Source organism: Echinops telfairi, unplaced genomic scaffold, assembly GCF_000313985.2.
Source record: "Echinops telfairi isolate 266 unplaced genomic scaffold, ASM31398v2 ScPeMD7_18;HRSCAF=68, whole genome shotgun sequence".
In the NCBI taxonomy this organism is placed as follows: Eukaryota; Metazoa; Chordata; class Mammalia; order Afrosoricida; family Tenrecidae; genus Echinops; species Echinops telfairi.
The window spans coordinates 89037192-89051371 of record NW_022103915.1 but is presented as its reverse complement, the minus strand read 5'-3'; the positions used below and the strand labels follow the sequence as shown (position 1 = coordinate 89051371).

The 14180-nt window shown below is 38.6% G+C and overlaps 1 protein-coding gene and 1 non-coding gene across 5 annotated transcripts in view; one reads left to right on the top strand and one right to left on the bottom strand.

The window, feature by feature from the left end:
* SLC12A6 (solute carrier family 12 member 6) overlaps positions 1-14180 on the bottom strand; it is a 103248-nt gene that overhangs the window by 61895 nt on the left and 27173 nt on the right. The window lies entirely within an intron of this gene.
* LOC115868818 lies at positions 10250-10355 on the top strand. Its single transcript, XR_004045795.1, has one exon. It is a non-coding gene; the product is annotated as a U6 spliceosomal RNA (small nuclear RNA).

Sequence of the window (14180 nt, the reverse complement as noted above, 5' to 3'; positions counted from 1 at the left end):
GTAGCTTCTCCTTGGGGATGTCTTGTAGGAAGTCAATCTTGCAAGCTGAAGCAGGGAACTGCTAAGGCAGCTGCACCCGGTGCAACTATCACAAAACAAGAGACCCGAGAACTAAAAAGGCGAGGCTCACCATCCATTTATCCCTCCGCCTTTCAATTAGCCCCACATGTGATTATCGGCCAGGCTGGCACAATTAACTAACTCATTGCATAACAGATTTCAAGAGACAGGCAAGGAAATAGAGATGTTTGTTAAAGAGCTACTACAATAGTCTAAAAAATGATAATGGTAGTTTGTATCAGATCAGATCAGTGGAGGTGCTCAGAAGTGGTTAGGAGCTGGGTACATTGGCTGGGTATTGTTTCCATACAATGGAATCACAAGATATGCCCATGAACTAGACATATAGTGAAAGAGAAAGACAGGAGTCTAAGAAAACTCCGAATTTTAAACCAGAGGGATCAGAAGACCAGAGATGCTCTTTACTGAATGGGGGAATATTACGAAAAGAACAGGTCATCTAACTCAAAGGTGCAATGTTTATAAGGAGACTTTCCATGACACTTAGGAATTCTGTGCAAAGGGAAACCAATGGCAGGGAATATGTTGCTAGTCCCATCTAATTCTCAGACAGTACTAAGTAAGAATCCACTTGGTTCATTATCATCAATATTATTTGGGGGATGGGGAGGACAAATATAGTGTGCTCTTCATTTGCAGCATTCATAAGTCTAAAATGAGAGCTCAATTTTCGGTTATTTCAAAAATCTCTTGAAATACATAACAGCAAGAGTAAGCAAAAGTTAACACTTATTTGGGTACTTATTCTGTGTAGGCACTTACATGCTTTACACGTATCATTTACAGCAGTCCCATGACGCAGGATCACCATTGCCATTTGACAGAAGAAGCAAATGAAATCTCCAAGATGATGGTGAAGAGAGAGCTCATCATGAAAGCTGTGCTACGAACACTGTTCTGATGACCTGGCACTCTCTTGATACTCACCTTCCTGACACGATCTCTGAGGACAAAATGGGTGCATAGGCAAATGGGTGAAGAGAGCAGATGGTGCCTGGCTATCAAAAGATTTACTGTCTGGGGTCTTAAAGGCTTGAAGTCAAACAAGCAGCCATTTAGCAGGGAAGCAAATAAACCCACATTGAAGCAGCACATCAGTTATCAGGTATAAAAAGATCCAAAACAAACAACTAACTATATAGAAGCAAACGAGGGGGGTTAGAGTGGAGATCCAAAGCCCATCTGTAGACAATTGGATATCCCCCAACAGAAGGGTTAAAAGTAAGGGATGATTCAGCAAAGGTGTAGTATAGCACCAATGAAGCACCCATCATTCCTCTAGTTCCTGAATACTATCTCCCCCGAGTACCATGACCCAATTCTACCTTACAAATCTGGCTAAACAGAACATACATTGGTACAGGTAAGAGCTCTCAATATATGGAATTCAGGAAAGATAAATCCCCCAGCAACAGTAGTGGGAGTACCAATATCATGAGGGTAGGGGCATGGTCAGGGATGGAAAAGGGTGAGAAATTGGATATATAGCCACCCCCCAACCCTAAGAGGATGAATAAGAGAAATGTGAGTTAAGGGAGACAATGGACAATTTAAGATACAATAACAATATATAACTGACGAAGGATTCACAGGGAGGGGCGGGGGGAGGATAGCACAAAAGAGTAGCTTATACCAAAGGCTGAAGTAGAAAATGTTTTGGAAATGAAGATGGCAACATATGTACAAATATGCTTGATACAACTGATGTATGGAATGTTATAAGAGCTGTAAGAGCTCCCAATAAAATGATTTTAAAAAAAAGAAAAGAGAATACAGGATGTGGACGCAGAAAAAGTTCAGGTGAGATCTAAGCTCTGCCATATGCTAATCTAAAAATTATGATTTTTACACTTTGATTTACTGCCAGAACAAGACCATATTACAAAAAAATAATATGAGAATTAGAGATGGTAGGCACTCAGTAAATACTAAGGAAATTGAGTTGAACCACTAAATGGTCAAGGGGAATAGTAAAAATGACAATGCCACCAACGATCTTCTTGAGAACCAAATTTAGCTAGTTAAGCATTATTTCTTGGAGTTCTAATCTTTAACATTTTGTCGTCCAACAGAACTTAAGAAAAATATGAAAATTCAGGCATATCTCACTTTATTATGCTTTACAGATATTGTGGGGGGAGGGGAGAGGGGGTTGGTCTGTTTTTGTGTCTTTAACACAAATTAAAGTTTGGATTAGATAAATCTATCGATACCATGTGCTCAGTCCTCTCTGTGTCATAGTTGAGTGGCACTGTTAAGCTCAAGGTCAGCAGTTTAAAGCCACCAACTCGTGGGGAGAAAGATGAAACTGTCAGCTTCTGTGAAGAGGGCTCACAACTCTACTGGGCTGCTGATGAGTCAGAATCAAATCGACTGGAGTTGGGTAAATGCTATGCTGCCGAAGGGTCCTGTTTTAATATTGTCCACCAAAAAATGCAGTAACCAAACTATTTCACTTGTGTTAATTTTATACTTTTTAAAATGACTTCTATAAGAATACCATGGTACACCAGTGGCACTGAAGGTTAAACATTGTGCTAACCATGGGTTTGGCAGTTCAAACCCACCAGCCACTTCAAGGGAGAAAGATGAGGCTGATTGTCCCTATAGATATTTATAATCTTAGACACTTGACATAGGGTGGCTATGAGTCAGAAGAATCTACTCAATGGCAGTGGTCTAAGACTACAAATATTCATAAGTATTAATGATATACTGAATGTCTTGATGTATTTTTACTGCAATTTTAGGTTATCAGCATGTAATTCTACCTGTGCCATCCACTTAGTTAATTGAGAGGGGCTTCTCCCCCTGCCCCCGAGATTTTATTTACCTTTCAAAATAATCTTTTTATTTTTTGTTGATGCTGAGAAAGTATACCAAGAACATACATCAAGTGCCTACATGTATATTTCAAGTGACAACGATTACATTCTCATTGTGCAACCATTCTCACCTCCTTTTCTGAGTCATGCCTCCCTCGTCATAAATTTACTATCTAATCTTTCAAGCTGCTCTTGTCAAGTTGATAGTTCTTTAAAAAGGTCAATACTGGCTTATGTATGTATATTTATATGGCAACACATTGAGGAAGTGTATGGACTTTGGGCCTCTGCTCAAGCCCTCCCTCAATGCAAGAACACTTAGTCCTAATAGCCTGGCATTCTGTGATGCTCACCCTCCTGCACAATCGCTGAAGACAAAATGGGTGTATAAGCAAATGTAAAGAAAGCGGATGGTGCCTGGCTTTCAAGAGATATAGCACCTGGGTTCTTAAAGGCTTGAAGTTAAACAAGTGGCCATCAAGCAGAGAAGCCACAAGTCCAAATGCAAGAAGCACACTGGCCTGTGAGATTATGAGGTGTCAACAGAATCATGTAACAGGCACCATAAGACCCAAAACAACCAAAAAAAAACCCATATTGTTGAGAAGGGGTTGGTGGTGGTGGTGTTGAAGCAGAGACCCCAAACCCATTTGTAGACAATAGGACATCCCCGCACAGAGGAGTCACAAAGAAGAGATGAGTCAACTGGGGTGTAGTATAGCACCAATGAAACACACAATATTCCGCTGGTTCATTGAGGCTTCCTCACCCCCCAATGTCATGACTCCAGTCGTGCCTTTCAGTTCTGGCTATACTGGAGCATGGGCACTGGTCCAGATAAGAGCTCAGGACACATGGAAATCAGGTCAGATAACCCCCTTAGGAACAGACAACAAGGAGTAGTGTTGGGGTGAAGGTGGTTGGGAGGAAGGAAGGAAGGGGGAACTGATTGCAATGATCAACACATAATCTCCCCTCCCCAGGCAGATGAACAACAGAAATGTGGGTGAAGGGAGACAGCAGTTGGTGTAAGATATGAAAACAGTAATAATTTATTATTTATCAAGGGGTCATGAGGGTGGGAGGAGGGGGCAGGGAAAAAAGAGGAACTGATACCAAGGGCTCAAATAGAAAGTAAATGTTTAGAAAATGATAATGGCAACATATATCCAAATATGCTTGATACAATTGAAGTATGGAATGTTATAAGAGTTGTAAGAACCCTCAATAAAATGGTCTGAAAAAAAAGAAAAAGAAAAAAGGTCAATTCTCTTGGCAGACTTTTTAACTAGGTAAGCTAAATATTGTTTGGCTTTTGTTTTATTTTTAATGCAGCCAAACTAAAGGGCACAGAGCCTGGCACATAATAAATAGACTCAATAAATACTTGCAGAATAAATTAACTGATACAGGACTCCTAATAAGTGGTACTTTACTCAGAGTTAATTGAGAGTTAAAGCACTTTACCAAAAAAATTTTTTGTTGTTGCCTGTGTCCTAGATATTTTTAACATCTCTTCAAAATTTGCTAAGCTCCCTTTTTAACAGCCTCCGAATCTCTGCTTGGCAACAAGATCTAGGAAGATTAATAGTGTTTGTAATGTATTTATTTTTAGTTTATATTCTATTTATGGAGAGTGATCCTGACAGTGTTGTTAGTGACAAAGTTGTTGCTATGGATTGAACTCTATCTGCCCCCAGAATATGTGCTGTAAAACTTGACCCCTATACTTGTGGTTACAATCCCATTTGAGGATGAGTTTCTTTGTTAACTTAATGAAACAGTGTTAGTGTAGGTTGTGTCTTAAATCAATCTTTTGAGATATAAAAAGAACAGATTGAGCAAGGCAAGCAGAGACGGGGGAGATAGATGTCATAGCACAAGAACAGCCCCATGATCTACCAGGAACAGAAGGTGAACAGAGACAACGAGCTTCCCCCAAAGCCAACAGAGGAAGAAATCCTGCCCCTAGCACTGGCACCCTGATTTTGGACTTTTAGCACCAACTGTCAGAAAGTAAATATCTCTTTGTAAAGCCATTCACTGTTATAGTAGCACTAGAAAACTCAGTTACCTTTTTACATAAAAGTAGCAACACAGTTTAAGAACAAATAAGTAAATAAATGGAGAGATTCCAAAGGTCCAAATTCAGTCTCCAAATGCCTGAATTTAGGGTAAATTCATACTATCAAATGAAACTGACAATGCAATCCTGTGAGGAGGAATTATTCTCACATTCTAAAGGAAACTAATTCACAGAAAGCTGAAATGATTAGTCCAAGGTGGAGTAGCTAATAAAGCCACACGAACTGGTAGAAGCAGACCTCTCAATCTAGAGGGTTTTTTTGTTTTGCTTTGATTAGATAAAATACAAAATATTTGCCATTTCAAAGCAAACAATTCAATGACATTGCATCCACCCTGTAGTCCAACCAGCCCAAACTCAGTACCTCCTCAGCAGTGACTCCCCAGTACCCTCTCCCCAGGTAACAAACTTTCCTCTCTATACACTGGCCTATTCTAGAAATTTCATGTCAGAAGGATCATATATCTGTCTTTTGTGTATGACTTATTTCAACCTGCATTATTTTATTATGTTTTCAAGGTCCATATACTTAAACTTCATTTTTTTTTATGGTTGCATAATATTCCATTGTGTGCATATAAGATATTTTGCCTATTCAATAATCTATTGACAGATGCTTGGTTACTGGGAATAAAGCTATGAGCACTAGTATACCAGTATCTGTTTGAGTCCCCTCTTTCAAGCCTTCTACCTAGCTAGAAGTGACATACTGACATTTTTTTGCCTCACCGAAAGCATAAGGAAAAACAAATCACTAAAAACAATGAATGACATTTCCCACAGCATCCACATTCATTTTTCAGGTAATAGCCATGCTAGCGGGTATAGCGTGGTATCTCATCATGACTAAGGACTTGGTGCATCTTTTTATATATCTTCTCTGGGGAAATGTCTATTCAAGTGCTTTGTTAACTTTTTACAACTTGGTCTGCATTTTTTTTGTAGTTAAGTTGTACAAATTCTCCATACACTCTGAATAGAATATTAAACCTTTATCAAAAATGTGGTTACCAATTATTTTCTCTCACTCTGTAAGTTCCCTTATTTACTAAAGCCCACTGACATACAAAATTTTAAAATTTTGATAAAGTTTATCTATTTTTTTCTCTTGTTGCTAGAGCTTTTGGTGTCATATCATCTAAGAACCCATGGTCAAGAATAAGACTGAGGCTTTATTTTATGAGTTTCATGTACTTGCTTTCTTTGAAGAGTTTCATGTACAAAAACATTTAGATCTTTAATCCATTTTGTGTTAGTTTTCACATAAGAGAAATGGTTCCCACTTAATTTTTTGCAAGTAGAAATACAGCTGTGCCGGCACCTTTTTTTTTTTATTAACGAGAATCCCCACCCCCACACTGAATGACAGCACTGTTGTTGAAAACAATTATTTACAGACACATGTATGACTTTCTTTCTAGGTTCTCTTCTATTTCATTGGCTTTTATGTCTAACTTTTACGAGTACTACTACTATAGCTAGTTTAAAGTATGTTATGCAATTGGGAAGCATTAGTCCTACTTTGATCTTCTTTTTAAAGATTATTTTATCTACTTAGGAACTCTTTTAATTCTAGATGTATTTTGAGGGCCAGCCTTTTCATTTCAGGGGTGAGGTAGGGGAGGAAAGCTGTTGGAATTTTGACAAGAGTTGTATTGACTATGCAGATCATGTTGGGTTGAATGGATGTCTTAAACAATATGATCTTCCACATCCATGAAGATGGTATGTCTTTCCATTTATTTGGGTTAGTTTCTTTCAGCCATGCTTTATATTTTCAGTATATGTTTTCCCCTTCTCTGGTTAAATTTATTCCTAGGTATTTCACTTTAAAATATTACTGTAAATTGAGCTGTTGCCTTTATTTACCTCTTAGATTGTTCGTGGCTGATGTACAATAGCACAACTAATTTTGTGCTGATCTTGCACCCTACTACTTTGTTGAATTCATGATTTACCTCTAGTAGCTTTTTTGTAGAGTGAGTCTATATATTATCATACCATCTATTAATAAAGTTTTAGTTCCTTTCATATTTGAATGCCTTTTATTTATTTTTCTGGCCTAATTGCTCTGGCTAAAACTTCTAATACAATAATGAATAGCAGAGGTAAGGGGAAACACTTTAAGTCTATTACCACAGGGTTGATGCTAGCAGTTTAGTTTTTCCAAATGTGTCTTTTAACAAGTTAATGGCTTTAAATTAATTTCAAACAGTAAGAAATAAAATATGACATATCTCTGTGACAGTGTACTTGCAAAAAATTGGCTCATATCAGGAATTGTCTTGAAAGTCAAATAGAGAATTGCAAAGGAGATGAAAAACACTGAAATCTCTATGTATAAGTTTAACAGGTAAATACAGTATTTTAGAAAAGGAAGCAAGAGTGTAACACGCAAGTGAATTGAATGCCAGATCTATTAGATACAAAAAGGCACATTCATTATCAGAAAACTAATTTGCCCAAGTGTTAACAAGTTCTTGTTTGTTTTAGTTATTTAGTAAGTTATTATTAATTCAACTAATACTGTGAGTACCTACTATATATCTATATGGTTCTCTGCAAGACACTATGGATACCAGCAAAAAAGAATGTTTGTTCTTAATAAGTTTGGAAGGGAAAAATATGCGAACAATTATGAAACAGCAAGATAGCTATTATAAAGTAAGCATAAATACTGTGAGATTTTAGAAGAAAACACAATAAAGGAATAGTCAGCTGAGGAATCAAGGGGATTCCTGAACTAAATTTTGAAGGATGAATAATAGTTCATCTAAAGCAGTGGTTCTCAACCTTCCTAATGCCTTGACCCTTTAATACAGGTTCCTCATGTTGTAGTGACATCCAACCATAAAATTATTTTTGTTGCTACCTCATAACTGTAATTTTGCAACTGTTATGAAACGGGCAACCCCTGTGATAGGGTTGTTCAACCTCCAAGGAGGTCACGACCCACAGGTTGAGAACCACTGCTCTAAAGAACAGGAACTGGTGAATGGTCACGAATTCTCCCAGGACCCAATGCTCTTTCCTCTTCCCAAAGTGGTCTGAGGTGATCTGCCAAAACGGTTCACTGCTCACTAGACCCAGAAAACCCACAGAGTCATGCAAACCAAGAGGGTGAAGTCTCGGCCCATTTTAAGAACACCTGGAAACTGCACAGGCCATCAAGGTGAGGCATATTTAGAGAGCTAACAAGCATTTGAAGGACATCACTTTGTAGAATCAGGGTGTGCCATTCTGACATTAGAATGGTAGGGCTCCTAGGTGTGCCTAGGCCAAACCTACTAAGCTTGGGGGGTTATATCCAGGGTCGGTGGCCCATAAAGCGTGAATTTTTGCTGCACATGATTAAAAATACAGAGAGTAATGCTGAATTTAAGGGTTTATAGGTGGATTCTTTGGTCATTCTGCATATCCAAATGACCAAAGCACTCCCAAGATGAGTCGCCAGCTCCTGGCCGGATCAGCCCATAAGTGAATTCCCCCTGCCACACTGAAACGACCCTTACTGAAAAGAAACAGATTGTTTCTTCTTCTGATTAAAAGAAAAGGTTGCACAGAAGAAAAATATATCCCAGGAAAAAAACGAAGAAGCAAAAAACTAGGTTTGGGAGGAAATAAGGCTTATAGTGAAAGCTAATACAATTTTTAAAATAACAAACAAGAAGAGGTGATGGAAAATGGAGAAAAGGAGATGGTCTTCACAGAAAAAATGACAATTGTTACATAGCTACAGATATTTATTTCTAGGGTAAAAATCACAGATTTAATATAGTTAATTGATAAAGAAACACAAACTGTCGTCATTGACAACATAAATGGGTAGGATGAGAAACACAGCCTCTTTCCTTTTCTCATTCTCCACATCTAGTCATCAAATTCAGTCAACGGTGGTTTCACTCTGCTTCCATACCAGTCTCTTTTTTCTACTGCATATCAGACTACTGACCAGAAAGTTGGAAGTTCAAACCCAAGCAAGGGCACCTCAGAAGTAAACTTCGATGATCTGCCTCTGAAAGGCAAAAGCTTTGAAAACCCTACAGAATAGTTCTACTCTGTACATGTCATTACCACGAGACATAGTCAACAGCAACTAATAAACCTCACCTTCAGACACTTTCTTCATCGTTTAGACCATTAAAGAGAGTTCAAGTGTATTCCCTGTTACCAATTTCACTCCAGATTAATAATCCTAAAACTGTCTTTATTAGGTTGTTTCGCTGCATAAAAAACACACGCACAAAAAGACAAAGAATTAGCTGGAAAATCAAGTTTCTGAATCTGTAGAACCTTTTTTTTTTTTTAAACTTATTTGAAATACCTTAAAAGTGATTATATTTTTTTCATGTTCAAAAACCACCTACCTCTGTAAGCATTTCAATTTAGCTGGTCTCGAATATTATTTACTCTATGAGATTTTTCTCTTTCTGATTGCCTGGCTCCGCCAAACAGGTTGTTTTTCTTTGTCATCTCACTGGGACACAGGTTTAGCTGTTGGAGGACCACATGTGGTGGCAGTCTTAAGAGAACAGAAAGACAAACCGGCTCCACTGCTGTGGACTGGCAGCACAGCAGCAGGCAGGTCGCCAGACTTTGATATGACCCATACCAGCTCTCCTCAGGTACGGGGAGATCTCAGTCCCCAGACTCTTTGCCTCTCTCCTATCTAGCCCCTGCCCCCGGAGTTCATAGATCTTTTCCTGGATCTGCCTTTGAGATCTTCATCTCGAGGCTGTACAAGCTCATGCCCAGCTCCTCGGGAACTCAGGCGGGTTCTCCCTGACTGAGTTCACACAGCGCCCGAGACCTCACTTGCACTCTTGCACTCAGCTGTTCACTGCTCTAGGGGTCATTGGGCTCACGAGAGGCACATACAGGGTAGAATTAGGAATCCAGGGGGAGAAAGCCAAGTAGTCATCTTTTGAGAATCCTCTGTGTAAAGTAAATGTCCTATTTATAAACAAAACTTAAAAAAGGAATCCAGGGAGAGAAAGCCAAGTAGTCATCTTTTGAGAATCCTCTGTGTACAGTAAATGTCCTATTTATAAACAAAACTTAAAAAACTTCAAATCTTGGCTAATAAGTAAAAATTTGGACTTCTCAGAAATGCACACATCTATCAGTTATATTCAAGTGCAGCCCTAAATGTTAAGCTCTGGAAATTAGCAACCACATTCAGAAATAAGGATAATTTTAATTGCTATCAGAATTAAAAGATAATGACTACATGAGTTAATTTAAACATAATTATGATGTGCTCGCTTCGGCAGTACATATACTAAAATTGGAACATACAGAGAAGATTAGCACGGTCCCTGCGCAAGGATGACACGCAAATTCGTGAAGCGTTCTATATTTGTAGAAAGGGGAACAGAAATCAAAGAGTTCAAGAAGAAAATGTTTTGAAACTGATGGTGGCAGCAATTGTACAATTATGCTTGATCTAACTGAATTATGGATTGTTGTATCTGTAAGAGCTCCCAATAAAATGAATAATTAAACAACAACAAGCAGCCACCAAAGTAAGTCATAAACAAAGTTCACATGGAAGAAACACACCAGTCTGTGTGGTCTAAGAACTTATAAAAACAGTGAATCCCCTCTGACCCACATATACAAACTGCCTTGTTATCAGACAGCGCGTTGTAAAGTTGATTATAGCAGAATCGACAGGTTGAAATGTAAAACCTTTATTCAATTGAGGTCCCTTTTAACCCATTGTAAAGTTGTTCTAGTTTTTAAATATTTTCTGCTTTTTTTTCTATTGAGTTTTTTTTTCATTTTGTTATTGCTTCTGTTGGTATATGAAATCCAGGACAGGTAAATCTTGAGAGATAGTAACTGGATTAAAGGTTTCTTGAAGATATGGCAGGGGAGGTTGGGGGGAAATGGAGAGAATTAATCTGAAATTGATTGTGGTGATGATTTTAAAACTGTTTTTAAATGTTTTTAAAATATGATTCAACTATTGAATTGTATGATATGTGAATTATATGTCAATAAAACTGTTTAAATTTATGATATTCAAAAGTAACCAAGTAGAGCATATCTCATTTGACTCTACGTTTAGAAAATACTGACAAATGCAAACTCCTGGACAGTAACAGCAGACCAGTGGTTTCCTGAGGACCAAGGGCCAGGGTTAGGAGTAGATGTCAGTTGTGATCGAGTCAGCTCCAACTCAAGGAGGCCTTCATTAGGGGAAGGGTTACATAAAGGCACAATGAAGTATTGGGGAGGTGACAGGAATACCCATTATCTTGATTATAACCAATGGTTCCACAGGTGCACATGTGAGTCAAAACTCAAATCGTATACTTTAAATAAATGTGTACTTTTTATCATGTCAATTATACCTTACTAACAGAAAGTTGGTAGCCCAATATATAAAGAAAATAAATCTTGAATCTATCCCACCAACAGATAAGAGAAATAAAAAGTTCTGATAACTTTTATATAGGTTTGAACATTCTAACAATATAAAAATATATCACTTGCAAAATATTATCTTTACAGGAGCAATTTCATCTTTCTCTCCCAGGGTGGTTAGTGGGCTCGCACCACTGACCTTACAGATAACAGCCTAACACTAACACATTGTGCACTGGGGACTGGGCATCACTCTGTGGAATAGTGGGTATTATTGCCCTTTCAGGCATAAACTGAGATTAGAAGTACCGTACATACTCGAGTATAACTCGTTTTCTAGCATATTTTTAATGCAGTTTTTGTGGTAAAATTGGGTGCCTTGGCGGATAGTCGGGTTGGCTTATACTCGAGGATATACGGTAAGTGATTCGCAGAGCATACTTTATTCACAGTTGTTGCAAATAACTCTCCACAACTTTTCAAATCTTATATCAATTGATTAGGCATATTTGGACTGCTGGTCTAGCCTTTAATTAATACAGATAGCCAACTTAAAGACTTCCCCTCCCATTGAAATAAAGATTTAAGAAAATTTACAGAAAGGGACCAGTGGCCAAAAGAGAGGGAACCTGTATTGGCAATGAACAGTATCTCCAAACATGTACTCAAAAGTGATCTAAATGATATAAGGAACATACCATGAGAGTAAATTCATGTTATCATGGAGTTTTAATTTTCATTAAGAACCCACTGTTAGTTAACTCTCCCCGTTAAGTGTTAACCAAAGTGATAACCAAAAGGTTGGCAGTTCAAGCCCATCAGCCAATTCCATAAAGATTTAGCCTCAGAAACCCTATAAAACACGGTTCCCATGAGTCGGATGGACTTGATGGCAGTGGGTGGATTTGTTAACTAAACTTTAGTTTTGCTTGTTACCCATGAAAACTTATGTTCTGGGTCAACAGACAGACCTAGAACTATTTATAGGCTTTTCTTTTTTTGTCACTGGTTTTTGTTGTTGTTTTGTTTTGCTCTGTCTTTTTTTTGTGGGGTTTTTAAAAATTTGTTTTGTTTTTGTGCTTATTGTCTCTGCATGCCTACCTAGATAAGATAGGTGGGATAAACAAGCTGGAGGAGAAAACAACGGGCCTTTGGTTCCGAGGGGACACGGTACCCTCCTCCAAACCAGAATTTATTTAGTCTCAGAAACCCTCTGGAGCAGTTCCACTCTGTCCTAAGGGGACATTGTGTCCAAATCAATTATAGCAGAGGGTTTGTTTTCACTTCACAGAACTGAGGATGAAGTTAATAAAATATCCTCAAGTGGCTCTATCTACCTCTTTACTTGACCATCTCTCCTCTCTCTTCCCCAAGCACCCTCACTTTATTAGCCACACATGCTACCCAAACCAAACCCAACTCAACCCAAGCCAACCCACTACTTTTGGGGTGATTCTGATTGAGAGACCCTATCCTATAGGTCAGGATAGATCTGTCCTTCTAGAGCTTCCAAAACTATAAATATTTCTGGAAGTACACTGTCATATCTTTCTTCCAAGCAGCAGCTAGTGGGTTCTAACTGCCAACCCTCTGTGTAGCAGTCAATTACTTGATCCACTTACTGTTCCACCAGAACTCCTCCTCAAATCTTCAGACTGCTCTTCCTGTTTGATATGCCCTCTTTAGAAATCAGTTGGGTCCCTGCTTCTCCTTTAACAAGTGTGTCCAGGGTTTCCTCCAGCAAATACTATGTTCTCTTTATCAACTGCTTTCTAAAACGGTCTTTCACCCTTATCAGTGCACTAATAATGACGACGTAGGAAATAAAAGGCAGCTGCATTTGAGTGCTGTGTCATACAGGTTGTTAAGTATCTATAACCTACTAAATCCTCAACTACTCAGTAAGTGAGCACATTAAGAGAAGTGACTTTCCAAAAGTCGCTCAAGCCATAATTGTAAGTAACTGCCAACAATGCTAATTAGTCAAAACTAGGCGGACTGAGATTCACACAGCTTCCTGGTTCCAAGGCCATTCTGCTGACTGTGGTGGGGAACTTACATTTTGTAAACCCCTGAAATATAAGCTTTAAGGAAAAGTTCAACACCTGCATGATATTTGCACTGACCATGTGCATGGTGAATAAAGGAGGCTGAGAAGAGTACACCCCTTCTTTTTGTTCAGGAATGTCAAGTATTGTGCCCATTTGCTTAGGGGGAATACACAAAGGATCCCAGGTCTCTGCTCTCAAAAAGCCTACAGTCATTCTATCAGATTTTGCACGGATATAGGACTGGGAGCAGCAAGATGTCAGGAAAGCCTTGAGTTTCTGATTTTCCCTTCAAAACCACACTGAAGTGGGGTTCTACTACGCTGGCATCCCAGCAAGAATTACTGTACCTCGTTTTCCTCTTTGCCTGTTGCTCCTGATGGTATGAAGAGCTGCTGAGGGGCTTCTCGCTCATGTTGACCTTCTGCCCAACAGGGTAAAATGCTGCCTAATCTGTGCCATCTTCACCACCTGCTGTGTCCGAGACGAATGTTGCAGCCAATCTGTCAACTCATCTCATTGTTGCTGTCCCTCCAATTTACCATGCACCAACTCTTTTAGATTACTTTAGATTATGTCTATACTCACAATTTTATTCTATCTTGAATTACACTTCTATTTAAACCCCCCCCTTAAACCATATTTTTGAAGAACAATCTTGTTGCTAAGTATGTTCAATTTGAATGATAATATATAGCTTCCTCCAAATGTGGTGAAGAAAGCTGATTGTGCCCGGCTATCAAAAGATATAGTGTCTGGGGTCTTAAA